The 15,489-nt window shown below is 35.5% G+C and overlaps 1 protein-coding gene across 2 annotated transcripts in view; it reads left to right on the top strand.

Moving 5' to 3' along the window:
- The window catches only part of LOC136806625 (semaphorin-5A-like), a 74,146-nt gene that overhangs the window by 26,363 nt on the left and 32,294 nt on the right, over positions 1-15,489 (top strand). The gene's annotated exons all lie outside the window — the stretch shown is intronic.

The raw sequence follows: 15,489 nt of genomic DNA, 5'->3' as shown, positions 1-15,489 counted from the left end.
AGGCTTCCACACTTTTGATGTTCTGTTAATGTGTAAATATACACGATAATTTCAAACTTGGTATGAAGGGTGAAAGTATCAGAAAACCACCACTGCAAAAGCTAGCTAGCTTATTATACTTTTGCAAGAAAATCAATTACCCTATTGTCTCTGTCACGACGTCATTTGGACGTCACAAAAACGTGTTTTGAATCCTTACAACGAAAACCCGTTTAAATTACAAGGTAATTGTTACAGATTTAAAGTGAGATTTAGCAACGGATCTAACCATTTAACGACGTGCTATTATAATGTCAAACATACCCTAATTAGTAACAAGTAGATCTTTGAAAATCTTGCAGAATTTCCTGCCCTGTTCTTTGAAATAAACAAAAAGAAAGCCTTAGCTCCCTTCAAAGTACTTATAACCCTTTCGATTGTTTTTCGATAAAGCTTCTTTTTCTCTAAACCAGCTTTAGAATCTATTTTTGATTCGACCATCGGACATTACAAAAGCTACTACAGTCTCCATCCGCATGAGCTTCTTCGTTGAATCTTTTTGAAATAAAAAACCCCTTTTGTGACGTCCTGCCACAATAACATTCAAAGATATCAAGGCGGAGTCTTTTATACGGAAGCATCCGAAAAAGACCGTTTTTCGGTTTTTGTCCAAAATATAGAAATAATGGAAAAGAGAAAGTGCTTTTGGGTGTTTTTCCGTTTAAAAGATTTCCTCATGGATATCTCGAATTTACCTTTAACGTGCGTTAATGATAGTCCTTTTCATAAATTATTTTGAGTGCAACGACTGCCTCATTTTGAAGTCATTACCAAGATGACTAAATTCCTTGAGTGTTCAAGTGTTACTCTTGTTTAGATAGAGTATACTTCTTATGATCTCTCTTCTGGGAATCAATTACCATGAAAATATTTTGAAAACGAGGTAAGAGTTGCTCGTGATGTAATTTATGAAAAGGTCTATTACTCGGTTCATTTAACCATTGCCACGCACTACTGGTAACTCGACATTACCAGCAAAAATGATTGAGACCATTCTACTGTCTTTGACATTCGGCGTCAGTTTATTTCAAGCAGATATGTTTGAAAGCGTTTATCTACAGAAAATTAATCTTCTTTACTTAATTAATCCAAAGACGCGCGTATTGCGTGCCATTAGCCTTGATATTTATAGTAAACTTAATCGTCTAAAGACTTTGATATAGGGTTCATTATCTCACTGTCCAACTTTTAGAAGGGTTCAGATTAAACTTCATGTATATATAGCCATCGTGGTTCAGTCAGTGAAGCTCCAATAATGCAAACTTGACTAGTTTCCTTCCTTCCATCCGTCTGTCTGTATTTCTACATGTGCATACGGCCTTATTTTGCTAGGACTTAAAAGCTTTTTGGTGTTGAATTTGTTGTTTTTCAATTATAACTATTTGTCTATCTGCCCGCCTGCCTATCTGCCTGGTATCTCTATTTTCCATGGTAAAATCTTTTACCACGAAAACTTTATTGATTATGGGAGAGTCAGAATCATGCAACAGCAAGTATCTTTCCATAATTAGCTCAAAGGGAAAAGGGCGACAGTCACTGCCGAAGTTTTTTATAAACCTATTAGCGAGTGTTTATATCATTTAGATCTTGCATAATAATTTTCCCACGGATTAACATAAAAAACATCAAGAGAGTCTTTACTGTATAATTTATCAGATAATTTCTCTCCCTGGATAATCTTGTTACGGCAGCGCCAATTCAACTTAATTTGTGCGTCAAATTGTTTTGACATCTGTAGGTCATGCATCATGAATATGCATCTCCTGCTTCAATAGGACGCGTAGAATGTGAATATTGACCTTGGATTAAAACTTGACAATTTTCTTTCCATCCTTATCGTCTCAAGAGGCGTACGTGTAAATTCTGCTTGGAAATAGGGTAGATGATGAAGTTCGCTCCTCTTTTATCCTGTTCTTTTTATTTTCAACACATTTCTGTCTCCTGTAACGATGATGTGGGTTCTGGAGGAACTATTTCTGGAACATTTGCATTGTATTTTCGCCCTAACACATAGAAGGAAGATGTAGGAGAATTAGATGGCTTCCAGGCCAAAACGTCGCGTCATCTTCAGGCTAATGAATTTTCCTTATCTACCAATTTCAATTGTGTATTATGTGACATGCGCGTTACGTGGGATGGGCGTGGTATCTTTATAGAGACAGCGTTAGGAAATTAGACTTATTAAGACTTTTTTTAAACTATCAGTTTAAAAATTTAGTTAAATTGAAATGGAGCAAGATGATTATTCTTACTCTGTATCACTAAGCCATTTGTCTTTCAGCCTCCACGGACAAATAAAAGACACCAAGGCATTGTCTTTTTATATCCAATTTAAAATGTCATTTATCAGCAATCCACAGCTTTTTAACCACAATGTGGATGATTCAATATCCCTATCTTCTCCACACCTACATCCCTTCCTTCAAACACCCACCCATCCATCCACAATTTAATTAGTTTCATAGCTTTTGCAATCATTGCCAAGTAATGCAGATATTCAATTCATATAATTGAATTGTTTTTTATTTAGTGATTAAAACCTTGAAATTTTCCGAGCAATTTTTAGCGGGCAATTGACTATCTATGTAATTGCACAATAGATGTTTAACCTTTTTCTCTTGATGAACCTGTGTTTTACTATGTAGATTTCTTATTCTAGTGAATCGATTTGAAGTTTTACGACTGTTGAATCCTTCCCAACAAACCAGTCAACTGGACTCTCGCCTTTCAATTGCAGCCCTACCTATAGCACGGGGTCAACTTAATTAAAGTTTTTGTATAGACTGGAAGGTGCCATTAAGTAGTGGGGTAATGGTAGTTTTCAATATTTGGACTCAGCGTCATCAATAATTGTTCTTTTCCAGAAAAAAAATCTTACCCCCACTGTTAAGGATATTGATTTTTTGAAGTATCGAACCCCCTGGATATCCTACTTTATTAGTATAAAGACCATATGAATATCCACTCCTTAAAATATGCTCAACCCCCTGGATATCCTCTCTTATAAAGATGCTTACCCCTGCCCCTGGATATCATATTTTTTACTTGAAAAGACACTACCCCCTCAATATTCGCTCCCTTGTAGATATTTACCCCCTGGATATCCACTTTGTCCGTCATACATTTTGAAACTCTTCAAGTCCGCCCCTGGGATCAATCAAGCATAATCACTTTCAATAGATGCAACCAGGCAGACAGACACCTATTACCTTTTCAGACAAATGTCACATCAACAAACGATGAATTTTCCAAGATAAGAATTATTTTTGTAGAATCGATTGAAAAAAGGTTTATCTAATCTAATAAAGACCTGTCCATAAAATTTTTGTACGCTATACGGGTTACTGTTTTCAACCGAGGAAAGTCTTTTTAAACTTCTGAATATCCTATCCACAACAGAATATTTCTAAGTGAAATCACCCAAAAAATTACATTAAGATTACTCATTACTCATTACTCATCGTATATGAATTGTTTCAACCTCGCTGATAACTAATGTTGCTGAAGCGAACCATGGTGCAGTGGTAGAGCATCCTGCTACGGTTCGCAAGGTTGTGGGTTCAATCCCCAGTCGGGTCATACCAAAGATTCCCAAAATGGTACTTGATGCCTCTCTCCTTGATGCTCAGCAATTAAGAGAAGGATCAAGGGTAAGTGGAGAAATCCAGAGAGAAAGAGTGGCACCCTCCCCTATCTTCGGGTGGTAGCTATCGAAAGAGGAGCCTTCGGGTTGCCTCCGACTGTGGTCGCAGACTTACTTACTTAATGTTGCTGGAACAATGGCACATTTTTGTGCTTACCTGGTTTTCGGAAAAAGCAAAAAAATACTTTTGATTGAGATAAGATAACAACATAACAAATATTCCTACCAGAAAAAAAAATTCAAGAGGTCACAGTCACACAAGAAGAATTCATCGCTCCTTTATTCATGTTATACGATCCATACCAACGAGAAAACAGGTAGAAAAACCTCCACAGATCTAATAATCCAATTAGTACTAACCACTATTGTGAAATAAGAAAAGCCAAGGGTTGCTTTTAGCCTGTAACTTCCGCGTTCTTTTGTTTTCCTACACTAGGCTGGGATGTGACGTCAGACAATAGGTCATGTAATACACTTATTCGATTCTAATATCCTACATGATATCTCCTAATCAATACTCACTCGCAGTCCAATTGTATGTTCGTTTGTTCAGATTTCCCTTGCACAAAAATGCATTGAAATTTTATTACGTTTTTACCTCTTTCTAAAGAGAAATATAATAAGGCTTTATAAGGCTGGTAATACGTCATCTAACGGTATATTAAAGCGACATGCATGAATCGTAATATCTCGGAAAATACTTTAAAAATAGTTCAGGACATCGATCGATAGAAAATCTTTCCACCTCTCTGACCGAAAATATTCCAAAAATTCGGGCAAAATTTACAGATTTTATAGCACTGGTTTTGTAATTGACATTTTACATTATTGTTAGCTCTTGCCTGTTTTTTCTTGAAAATTCACAGAATTTGTGTCTAATAAATAAGTAGACTTCAACCGCAGGATCCCCTTTCTTTAGCTGTCTACCCGAAGGTAGGGGAGGGGTCAATCCTTTTCCCTGGATTTTTCCACTTACCCTTGACTCTTCTCCTTAATTGTTGAGCATCAAATAGAGACACATAAAATACCATTTATAAATTGTTTAGCCGAACGCCGGTATGATTTGGAAAGAAAGAATCCTCATCAAAAAATGAATTGAATTGGCGAATAAGTGTATTAAAGGGTAAGTACTGATAAGTAGACTCATTTTAAACAAAATGAAATAGTCTACGAATTTTCAAATTTCACGGAAGGTCCGGTGCGTTTAGGGTGTGGGTTGATAAGGTAGAGTCATCGATCGGTAAAGCAATTCGTGGAAACATATTACTGCTTCCTCAGCTAAACTCATGGAACAAATGACGTCACACTTGCTGACATCACAAAACTAACTGTGGTCTAATTACAACCCACTATAGATTATCCTTCTCTCGAATTGGTTTCTTACTAATCATCGAGAAATATTGTTACGTAAAAAAGGTTACAAAAATAGTTTTCTGTGATCAAGCCAATAAGAGATTTCCTTTGGTCATTTATGACTTAAAGTTGGTTACAGATTTTATCGAAAGCATTACCTCCGATATTCTGTCCCTTTCTTTTATGAAATCCAGGCACTAAATTTTGCTTTGCTTGTTATTTCTCAGCCAATGCTTCGATATCTTAAAATGTTTGGTATCGTTGGGAAGGTAGGAAGGAGCTTATTAATTTACTGTTTTTCCGTGAAATTTGAAAAGAACATGAAGAAAAATGAAAAAGAAAAATTCTACTTTTTATAGATAGGTCGTATAAACGATATTTTTTACATCTTTGGAAAGCTTAAAGCTTGGCGATTTCAAATATCAATACTTTTACTAGGAAATATAAATTGAAATTTGCAATATTCAATTGGTGATTATACTACATCTCATAAGAAACCACTTTGTCACCCCCGGAATTTTACATTGGTGTAAGAAATTCTTTTCAGAAAAATCAGTCAATCTTCTTTACAATCTGTTGAATAAGAACATTCAAAATTTTTGAAGCTTTTTGGAGGTTTTTAACTTTTTGAAGGATTCTCAAAGTAGCGCAAGTAATTGAATGCCTACAGAATAATCGAATACATTTAATTATTTTATCAGCCTTCCATAATTTATCAAAGGAAGGATTTAATCCGTGAATATGGGTAACCCTGTGGGGTTTTATATTGGTCCGCTCGAGAAAAGCACTTTTCAATATTATGGAAACTGAGCATCCCTAGGTAGTCATAAGCTCGGGAAATTTCATTTCCAAAGCCTAGGGAATAAAAAATCCTGAAATCCGAAAATTCCTGACCACTTCAAACAGCTTGCAAATTTTCTCTTTCAATTTTCAATGTAAGGTAAATAAAATAAGTAATTGAATCGTCGAATTTATCATTTGGAATGATATCGAATATATCAGACCTCCAACAATTTTAACGTTCTGGCCTGTAAAATTACCCACCAGGCAGGGAGTGAATCAAAACATACAAATCATCTAGGCTATTCACTGCAAAAAATCGTTTCTTAAAGAAAGCTACATATCTTGTAGCCTGTAGCAAGAAAGCTAAACTCCTCGTAAGATATTAAACCTTATTATAGGTAAACACCAGTTCCAGTGGCGATGTGGGAAAATTTTTCTAGAAGGGCGAAAGTCAATTTTTGGACCTACCCCGGTGGGGTGGAGGTCCTATAAATTAACCTCTGTCCGTTCGTCCGCCCGTTCGTCCGCCCGTCCGTTCGTTACCAACTTTTCTCGAGATTGGCTCATTAGTTTTTTTCTGATATTTTGCACAAAGATGTGTAACTATAAACCCTCGAATGTGACGGAGCCCGATTTTCGAAAAAAAAATTTTTTGGGCAAATTTGGGCCAAAAAACGGCTAAAAAACGGGTTTTTTGGACTTTGTGAAAAATTGGATCATTAATTTTTTCTGATTTTTTGCATGAAAGTAGGTAAAAGATGGCTCAAGCAAGTTTTTGCAAAAAAAATTTTGTTGGCTCAAAAAACGCATGTTTATCTATAAGAATCACTAATAATAAGCATACATAAATGTTCTTAGTCAAATTACTCAATTTCTTTATGAGATAGATGTTTTTTTAGCTCACGAAGTCTTGAATATGAACGATTATTTCAAGAGCATGAAACTTTGGTTTCTAAACGTTTTTTATAAGAAAGAAACGAAAATTTTTAACTTTTTTCGAAACTTTCGCGGGTATAATATTTGTGTTCAGAATGATTGTTTAATGGTCACGCTCACGTAGATATCAATTATATGTGTGTTAAATTCATATCATAACCAGGTAGGTCCATAAAAGTATCACTTGTTTTTAAATGGCGCCCCCGATTTTCCAAAGTGGCGCCCTACCCACCAGTTTCTAAACATTTACTAATACAGTTGCCTAGGCATAACGAGGAAGGAAATATTTAGTGGATAAGAGTAGATTTCATTTAATGATGCTATATTGTACACAGAAAAACTTAGCTAGATTGCAAAGAAGTTACCAATTAATTTTATTGCGAGCGAAATGAGCGAAAAATATTGCAAGTAATTTAAAATTATCTCAGTAATATTGGTCTTGGGGCGCAATTTAAAGCGCATAAAGTACGATTTTTAAGATCTGGGCGTTTAGAAAAATCTCTTATGGCGCTTTTTGTTCTTCGGCGCTCTTTCAAAAAAGCTCTGCCTGGGGGCCATGACCCCCCTGCCACAACGCCACTGACCAGTTCAATGTTTTATATTTACTTAGAATATTCAAAAGTCGAATCTTAAATTCTTTATTCAAGATAAATAGGGGGGGTTGTAGGGGTTCGAATTACCGTTTTCCCGTCAAAATTTTTGCTGAATCCCGGAATCCCGAAAATTGAAAAAAATAATAACGCCGTCACACCGGTTTGTACAGGTTCAAATATCGTCACCGTCTGATTTTAAAATACCGTTTTCCCGTCTTTTTTTTCGTCAACTCCCGTTATACCGTAATAAAAAAGGCCCAGTCCCGTCACACCGTAAAAGTACAAACCTCTCTTAAATAATCTTACGGTGGAAATTTGTCAATAGTTCCCCCCTATTTTTCTTAAAATCATAATATTAATTTTCTTAAACTTTCTTGAAAAGGGCTACAATATAATTCAATAGCAAGCGCACTTTTTAACAATAGGCTCTTTTACTCGTATTAACATATTTCTTTTATCTTTCGAATATAAAAACATTTCAAAAGAATATTTTCCTGGAAATCGACGAGAAGATAGTGCTAAAATGCTATAAGAAGATTTACGCTTGTTGAGTGTTGAAAATTTTTCTATCGAAAAATGCACGCGGTGTGATAAGAGTCGTTAAGTAATTACATTGGAAAAAATTTCAAAGAATTTTAAGAAAGTTTTACTTACCTATCGGAATAGAAATATTTCTTATGTTAAGTAATTTGTTACCTAGCAGTGGCGTATTTAGGAATTTTGCAAAGTAGGTCACAAATTTGAAGCTGAGTTGTTCCAAGGCTGGTTCTTGCAGAGGTTTGTTATTCTTTGCATCACTTTTGTTTAGGCGTAGTTCAGATACACGTTTTTTTTTTTATAAGAACGTCAAAAATTTTCGAAGCCTTCGGATGTTCTTAGTTTTTGGATTTGAAGCCTAAAAATGTTCTTAAAATGTTCTTATTTTCAGAATTTTTTGAGCATTTTGATGTAATTTCTTAAGAAAATGCATGTTTTTAAGTCTCCAAAGCCTTAGAATGTTCTTAGAATGTTCTTAAATTTTTGGGCCTCGAAGCCTTATGTTCTTATATAGTTTGTTCTTATAAAAAAAAAAACGTGTATTCATTTTCGATCACAACAACAACAACCAAAAAGCAGGTAAGAAACAAAGTTTAGAGACTTTGAAAAATGCTTCATTTTTCCTAAAAAGTAACCATTTATAAGTTCAACTTACAACAGTGACAACAGGTGCTGATGCCCCGGGGGGGGGGGCACTGGGTTTGCGGACTGACGGTATGTGCGGGCCAAAAATTGGCTTTTAAAATTGCACCCTTACAGTGCAGCAAAAATCAGTGAAAAAATCATACCCTTAGAGTGCATTTCCCCCCAAATTTTCGATCCCTTTCGTGCAAAAAATGGTCTAAATTCTAGCATTTTTGGTCAAAATATCTAGATTTTTCAAGGAAATTTCTACCTTTACAGTGCATCTCTAGCTTTTCCGACCCTTACAGTGCATTTTAAACATATTGGAAAAGGTACCCTTAGGACCCGCACATACCCGTCGGTCCTTTTGCCCAGCTGCCCCCCCCCCCCCTCCCGGGGCTGATGCTTAATACCCTGACGATCAATTATAAAGCGATCGATCCACAAGAATTACAGCTTTAAGATCAGTTAAGACGTGAAAAGTCATTTTGACTTTCACAAAATTTCAGATCAAACTCAAAAAGTTAACTGGGTCGCTTCAGCCAATAAAAACTGTGAAAGAGATGAGCTAGGAAATATGCGAATTCAGTATTGTTTTTTTGTTTTGTTGACAGAGAAACTGTACGTAGCCTTATAGCTATTACCCCGATTTTTTCAGAAATTTTTTCTAGGTCGTTTCAGCTATAAGCAAGTTTCACAATTTTTTATTATATTTTTTATTTTTATTTAATTTCTCGGAAGTATGTCATTTGACCTAAAAATGATTGTTTGCGGTGTTGTTTTAGGTTATATCACTTGTCAAAATGCAAGTCATTAGTTGGTTGTTACGTCACTCACATCTATTGTTTTGGTGCAAAGTTTACATCAAGAATACTTCGATCGCCCAGTTCAGTATTTGTTTTTTGTGCAAACAAGTTTTTGTGTTGATCTAATAGAAACGTCAATATAAATGCTACCAGAAAACAAACCTTAAATCTAAATTGTTGAAGAAGAAAAAAAAAGATGGTTTGTACTATACAAAATGATGAAGCTGAAAAGTTATTCTACCGTAAAGGGCAGATCGAAGTTTAACTTCGATGTATATTCCTTGTTATTGGGACAATATTTTCGTTCTTTTATCTTGTCGGCAAAGGATTATCAGACTATTTCAAGGATAAAAAAGTGACGCCGGATGGAATGGCATTCAAGGCAGATTGTGTATGGAAAAGATACAATGTCACCGAATTAATTGCTAAAAACATAACCAAAGGTTCTATTAACTTTCAAAATTGCAGAGATACATATTTTGCAAACAATCACAATGTTTGCAACGGCACCGTTATATTTCGATGTGAAAGTGAAAATCATACAAAAGCAATCTTCTAGGGGACACTACCACTGGTATTTTCGTTTTCTTCTTTATTTCAATGATGCTCATTGTATTTTCTCGCCAAAGAGCTTCAATATTTTTCCAATTTCGGAGAAGATGTAACGAACCAACAGAAAAGCTAATAAGACAATTACACGTGTGTATCGCCACAACTGTAGACCGTGAAAGAATGAGAATAAGCATATGCAACACAATACCTTGATAAGTTTTTCATACAGACGTGTAAATCTTGATTTTCTTGATGGAATTGAATTGATGTTAGCAGGAAGTGTAGCTGAAACATTCAGTTTACCATTTTACCCAGGAAAATGGGATATTTTTAGGATCACATACGTCAATGTCAGATTTTGATTCATGATAACTTCAAAGAATGAGTCAGCGAGTTTAAAAAGAGACGTAAATATGAAATATCAAGTCATGTATAAAAGTAAGAACCTTGACAAAGGTTTTGTATATCTTCAGAATAATGAACTTGGAGAAAGGTTTCCTCTCTACAATTGAAAGAAGACTTTGAAAGTATGGTTTTGGGAATGAATATAAACGACTTTAATAATTCTTACAAACACTGTTGCCTGAATTACCTTTTAAAGTACTGTTGTTGCTGTCTCAGGGGAATGTCAGTTAAAGTGAACGGTCCAGCAATCACCATAGTTAGTAAATCAATTTTATCGAATGATTTTTACTTCGATATTACGTATTCGGTTCGTTGCAATGATTGGCCATCAAAGATCTCAAATTGGGGAGAGAGAAATGAAAAATGGCCTGAAATCCATCATATTGTGAGAATTAAAAATTATGGATGTCATCTTGTGCCCAAATCTCACTCTAATAAACACAATCAAGAAAAAACGTGGCGTATATCCTTTTCAAGAGCTGAAGTTGAGTTGTCGAAATTGATCCCACCTGTAGCAAGAATGGCCTTTCTTGCAATTAAAGCAATCAGAAAATATCATTTCCCTTTCCGCTCTTCTAAACTGTCTCAAGTATCAAGTTATTGCTTTAAATCTACTACTTTTTTTCACTCTTTGGAAAAAGCAGATCCTTCAATATGGCTGTCAGAAAGTGACGACAACATTTTAACCTGTTTTAATATTGTTCTTGGTGATGTAATCAAAGTTTTTGAAAATCAATTTTGCCCACATTTTTGGATACCCAACAATGATCTTTTCAAAGAAGTTCCGAAAGATCTTATCGAAAAATCCTTATCCATATTAAAGGACGTTCAAAAAAGACCAAACTTATACATCGGCTCTTTTCCAGTCTCTTACTTGGCACGATATCCAAAAATGAACGACGAAAGCAATGTTGAACATTTAGACGAAATGATTAGAAGAGTGTAAAATTATTCTATTTTATTTTATTTTTTTGGGGGGGGGATTTATGTAAGTTAGGCAACCAGAAAACTTGCTTGAGTTTTGTTTGAATGTTGTTGCTAACTGGATTTTATAGATTTTCTGGAATCGGTCTTCACGTTTTTTTATAAGAACATCAATAATTTTGCAAAGTGCAAAGTTTTTCTTTTTTAATTTATCATAATGGTCTTATAAGTGCATGTTTTGAGTGCATTTTCAAGCAATCTAGAGCTCAAATTTTCAAAATTTCCCCCTAAGGCCAAACCGGTTGGCCCTCGCGGTGTCACTAAACTTCAGCCCCCTTAATATGAAAATGCTTCCTACTGCACTGATCTGTAAAAATTCTTTAATCCTGATGCATTTACTTAAATTAAAAATCTGTCTGGCAAGGGATCTGCACCCTGACTTGAACCTTCAGTTCTCAGCTTATCTCTTATTTCTTAGGGCATTTATTCTATTTAGCAATAAGCTAAACTAACTGTTGTATTTGTTTGATTGTTTGAAAAGGATTTTCGAAAAAATTTGACGTGTCATTGGCTTAGAGGTCACCTAAAATATTTGGCAACCAGGGGTTACCTAAATCTTAGTGGTCACCTGAATTCTTAGGGGGCACCTTAAACCTGCTGCCAAGCCATGCCCTGAGTGACTCACGTGAAATACTGAGAGCTCCTAAAGCAATAATTGCTTTTACAATAATTTTTCTTTACGATACTTTTTTCATGCATTATTTGTGCGTCGTATGTACAATCATTACAATTTTCATATAAACAAAATATTAGTTCTAGTTTTTTATCTATAAATAATCAATAAATGAATAAAAAATAAGTGTCGATATTATAGAAAGAAAGTATCCTGAATTGCGATAAGTGTTTAGTCTGGAGCCCGGTGTTGGGGAATTTTTTTTGGGTAAATTTGGGCTGAAATTTAGGGTTTTTGGTGCTGAATCGAATTAATTTTTTCTGAATTTTTGGGCTGAAGATTTTCTTATTTGGGGAATTTCCCCTTTGTCATTTTCAGGGAAAATGAGCATTTTCGGGGGGGGGGGGGTAGTGTCCATATCTAGCGATTGACATGGTTTTATCTAATTTATGGTCCGTATTTTCTTACTATGTTACCGTTTTCTTCTATTTTCTTATAACATCCAACCTTAGGCAGGTCCATTAAGCATTTAACTTTAATTTTTTAGTTACAAAATTTCAAGATTTTTTAAGTAGTTATAAATAATCTACCTTAACGTTAAGTATATTCGCCACAATTTGACTATACTCCTTCAGGATGACAAGTTCTGATATGATGTTTCAGTTCTCCTCTTCTACCCATCGCTAATTTACAGTAACGACATCTGTAAGGTTTCTGGTCAGTATGAATGTGTGCGTGGAACTTCAAATTGGACAGTTTATTGAAAGCTTTTCCACACACTTTACAAGCGTACGGTTTCTCACCTGTATGTATCAAGATATGATTCCGTAAATTACCTTTTTGATGGAATCCTTTGCCACATGTTCGGCAGACAAATTCCTTAGTTTGGTTGTGTGTTCGGAGATGTGTTTTCAGTGTTGAAGATCTATTAAAGGATTTGGAACAGACGAAACACTTGTGAGGACGTTCTGAAGTGTGGATGATTTTGTGTCGGCATAAAGTGCTGGAGAGTCGAAACGACTTACCGCATATTGTACAAACAAACGGCTTCTGTGATGACGGAATGTATTCTTCGCCTTCAACGCCCATCTTTTTGGCATAAGAGGGCGCTCTTTGAAATTGTAACGGACCATTGTTCTGTCTCTCATATTCATAGATTCGCTTATGTGTTTCAGTGTAGCGTTCTTGGTAATAGATATCCTCATCATCATCAAAACTGTCGGAAACACTGCTTTTTCTATAATCTACATTATCATGGTCATCATTTTCCACCCTGTACCGCCCTCTGAGATATTCTTCTTCAGGGCGTTCGCCCTCCTCGCTTGAATTTTCTTCCGTCTTTCGCCCATATTGGTAGTGTGGTCTAAGTATATCCACTATGTTATTGTTGGCATCATAAATGATTCTGTTTTCTTGAGTTTGCTCCTCTGCCAGACGTCGGTCATCCTTGGCTTTCAAAGTTTTGTAGCTTTCCTCTTGCCGATTTTCGGTCTCTATGAAATAAATAATTAGTTTATAGTTATTATTCCAAGTAAGTTTTGGTGGCAATATTTTTATATAAGGACTTTTAGTTTTCCGATGGTTATGCTGGCTGGTCAGAACAATATCAGATCGAAAAAAAATGTATGAATGATAAGGCTAGATCTCTTATGGTCTGAAAACATGTAACATTTTGCATATTGTAAGTTGATAGTGTATAGACATTGCTTCAGTTTCTCGAGTAGATTCGCGTAATCTCAATTAAAATATGGTTCGGAAAACACAGTTAGAAAGTCTGGTATTGACGAGGTTAAAATGGTCAGCCTCTTGGATTCGCAATTAATTTTCTAGATTTGGAAAAAAAATATTCCCCAGGATATCACATCCTCAATATATGTGGACTCTTTCTAGGATTTATATCTAGGCCTCATGTTATATTAAGGCTAGACACTAGTTAGAAAGCCACGCCTATCCCCTTTTAAGGTGTGTACCTCTTACCTACCAGATTTTCTTTTAATTTAGTGTTTGTTTTTTATAAGAACACAGTTTGGTCAAAACCTCAGGAATCTTGTAGCTATAAGCAGTACTAAAAATTAGAAACACAAGAGAGCCAAAAAAATACAAGTTCTTATAATAAAAAGGCTTGTATTGCACAAGAGACTTTTTCGCCAAAATTCCCACAATACCACACACAAAAGTGAGAAAAAAATCAAAACAATAACAGTTTATCAGTTTTGAAGATCTTGGCATTTCGTTTTTATTGGTAATCCTTTCTTATCGCTTGTTTATAACCACCTTCTTAATTTCATGAAAGCAAAACATTTACTTTTAGTTCAGTTCCCTTTTTTTTCATTTCCTCTTTGTGCAATATATTTTGCATTAACCAGGCCCCAAAATACTCTCGTGAATTCTTATTCATCAACAATCAACAGTCACGTCCTAGCACTCTTATACCCGATTTCCCTGTATTTCTTGTACATGGCATGCCTTGACCTGGGTGAAGGAACATTCACTTGCAGTAATAGATAATCAATAGGCAATAAGAAATGGGCTGTACCAGAAAAAAATGTTGAAAAGCTCTTTTTCGGGAAAGTTGACACCCTGGATTTTTTTTCTCACTTTTTAGACTGCCCTGGATTTTACCTCCTCAACATATAGTTCTGCAGTCACACAGTCAGACTTGGATCTTGGACCATGCTGGATTTTCGGACTCATTTTACTGACCAACCTGGATTTTTTTAAACATTTTATACTGACCTGGATTTTGCCCTCCTTTTACTAACCATAACCAACCTGGATTTTTGACCTCATTATACTGACCATCCTGGGTTTTTGACTTCATTTTCCTGACCACCCCCCTCCAATTACCCACCGGTAAAAAACAAGTTTTTCGAATCATTATAAGAAAACTTTAAGTTGCTTTCCCATCCCCAGTGTTATTTGGGCCTTATTCTTTTCCCATGGTTAAAAAAAACTGTTACATTGTCACTGCATGTCCTAGTTTTTTTGAGTCGAGTTTTCCTATAATTAATCGCATCGCGTGGCTTTCATGCAAACGCTGGATTGAAACTAAAACCTGTCACCAAATCTCGAAAAATTGCCGCTTAAAAACAAAGAAAGGGCTAATGAGAATACTGAGAATTCTCTGGCCTTAAATCAAGAATTCTATCAAGAGTTGATGTCTTATTCATCCTAGTAGAAACGTAGCAAAACTCCTGACTATGTAATTCAAATAAGACTTACCGTTCAGACAGCAGGTTGTATAACTTTTGAAGGTAATAGTTGGTGATCTTCGAACGAGGAAAGCTTTTGGCATCTTTTCCGGTACAAAGGTCAGATCGTTGTATACTAGGCGTTTAGTGTTGTTGTCCTAGGGTCCGATTTGTTTCCGGCGATTTATGCTTCAGAGTCTCTTGCAATGCTATTTCAAGAATAAGCTTTGAAGTTGACTAGTAAATGTCTTTCGATTCAGCTGTAGTATGCCTTCCAAGGTGTTACCTTTGTCATTGAAATGGTCAAGTAACCTGGCGACGTTTTCTTTCTTTTCGGCGGGTGAAGAAGAGAGAAAAATCAACTGGCCACTTATCTGTTTAGCTGATCTCTTTCGTTTGCTTACGGCATGAGGATAAAAAAGTATCCACA

The sequence above is a fragment of the Clytia hemisphaerica genome, unplaced genomic scaffold (genome assembly GCF_902728285.1).
Source record: "Clytia hemisphaerica strain Z4C2 unplaced genomic scaffold, Clytia hemisphaerica genome assembly, whole genome shotgun sequence".
Classification (NCBI taxonomy): domain Eukaryota; kingdom Metazoa; phylum Cnidaria; class Hydrozoa; order Leptothecata; family Clytiidae; genus Clytia; species Clytia hemisphaerica.
Note: the sequence above shows the minus strand (reverse complement) of the source record. Positions and strands in the feature narration are given on the sequence as shown.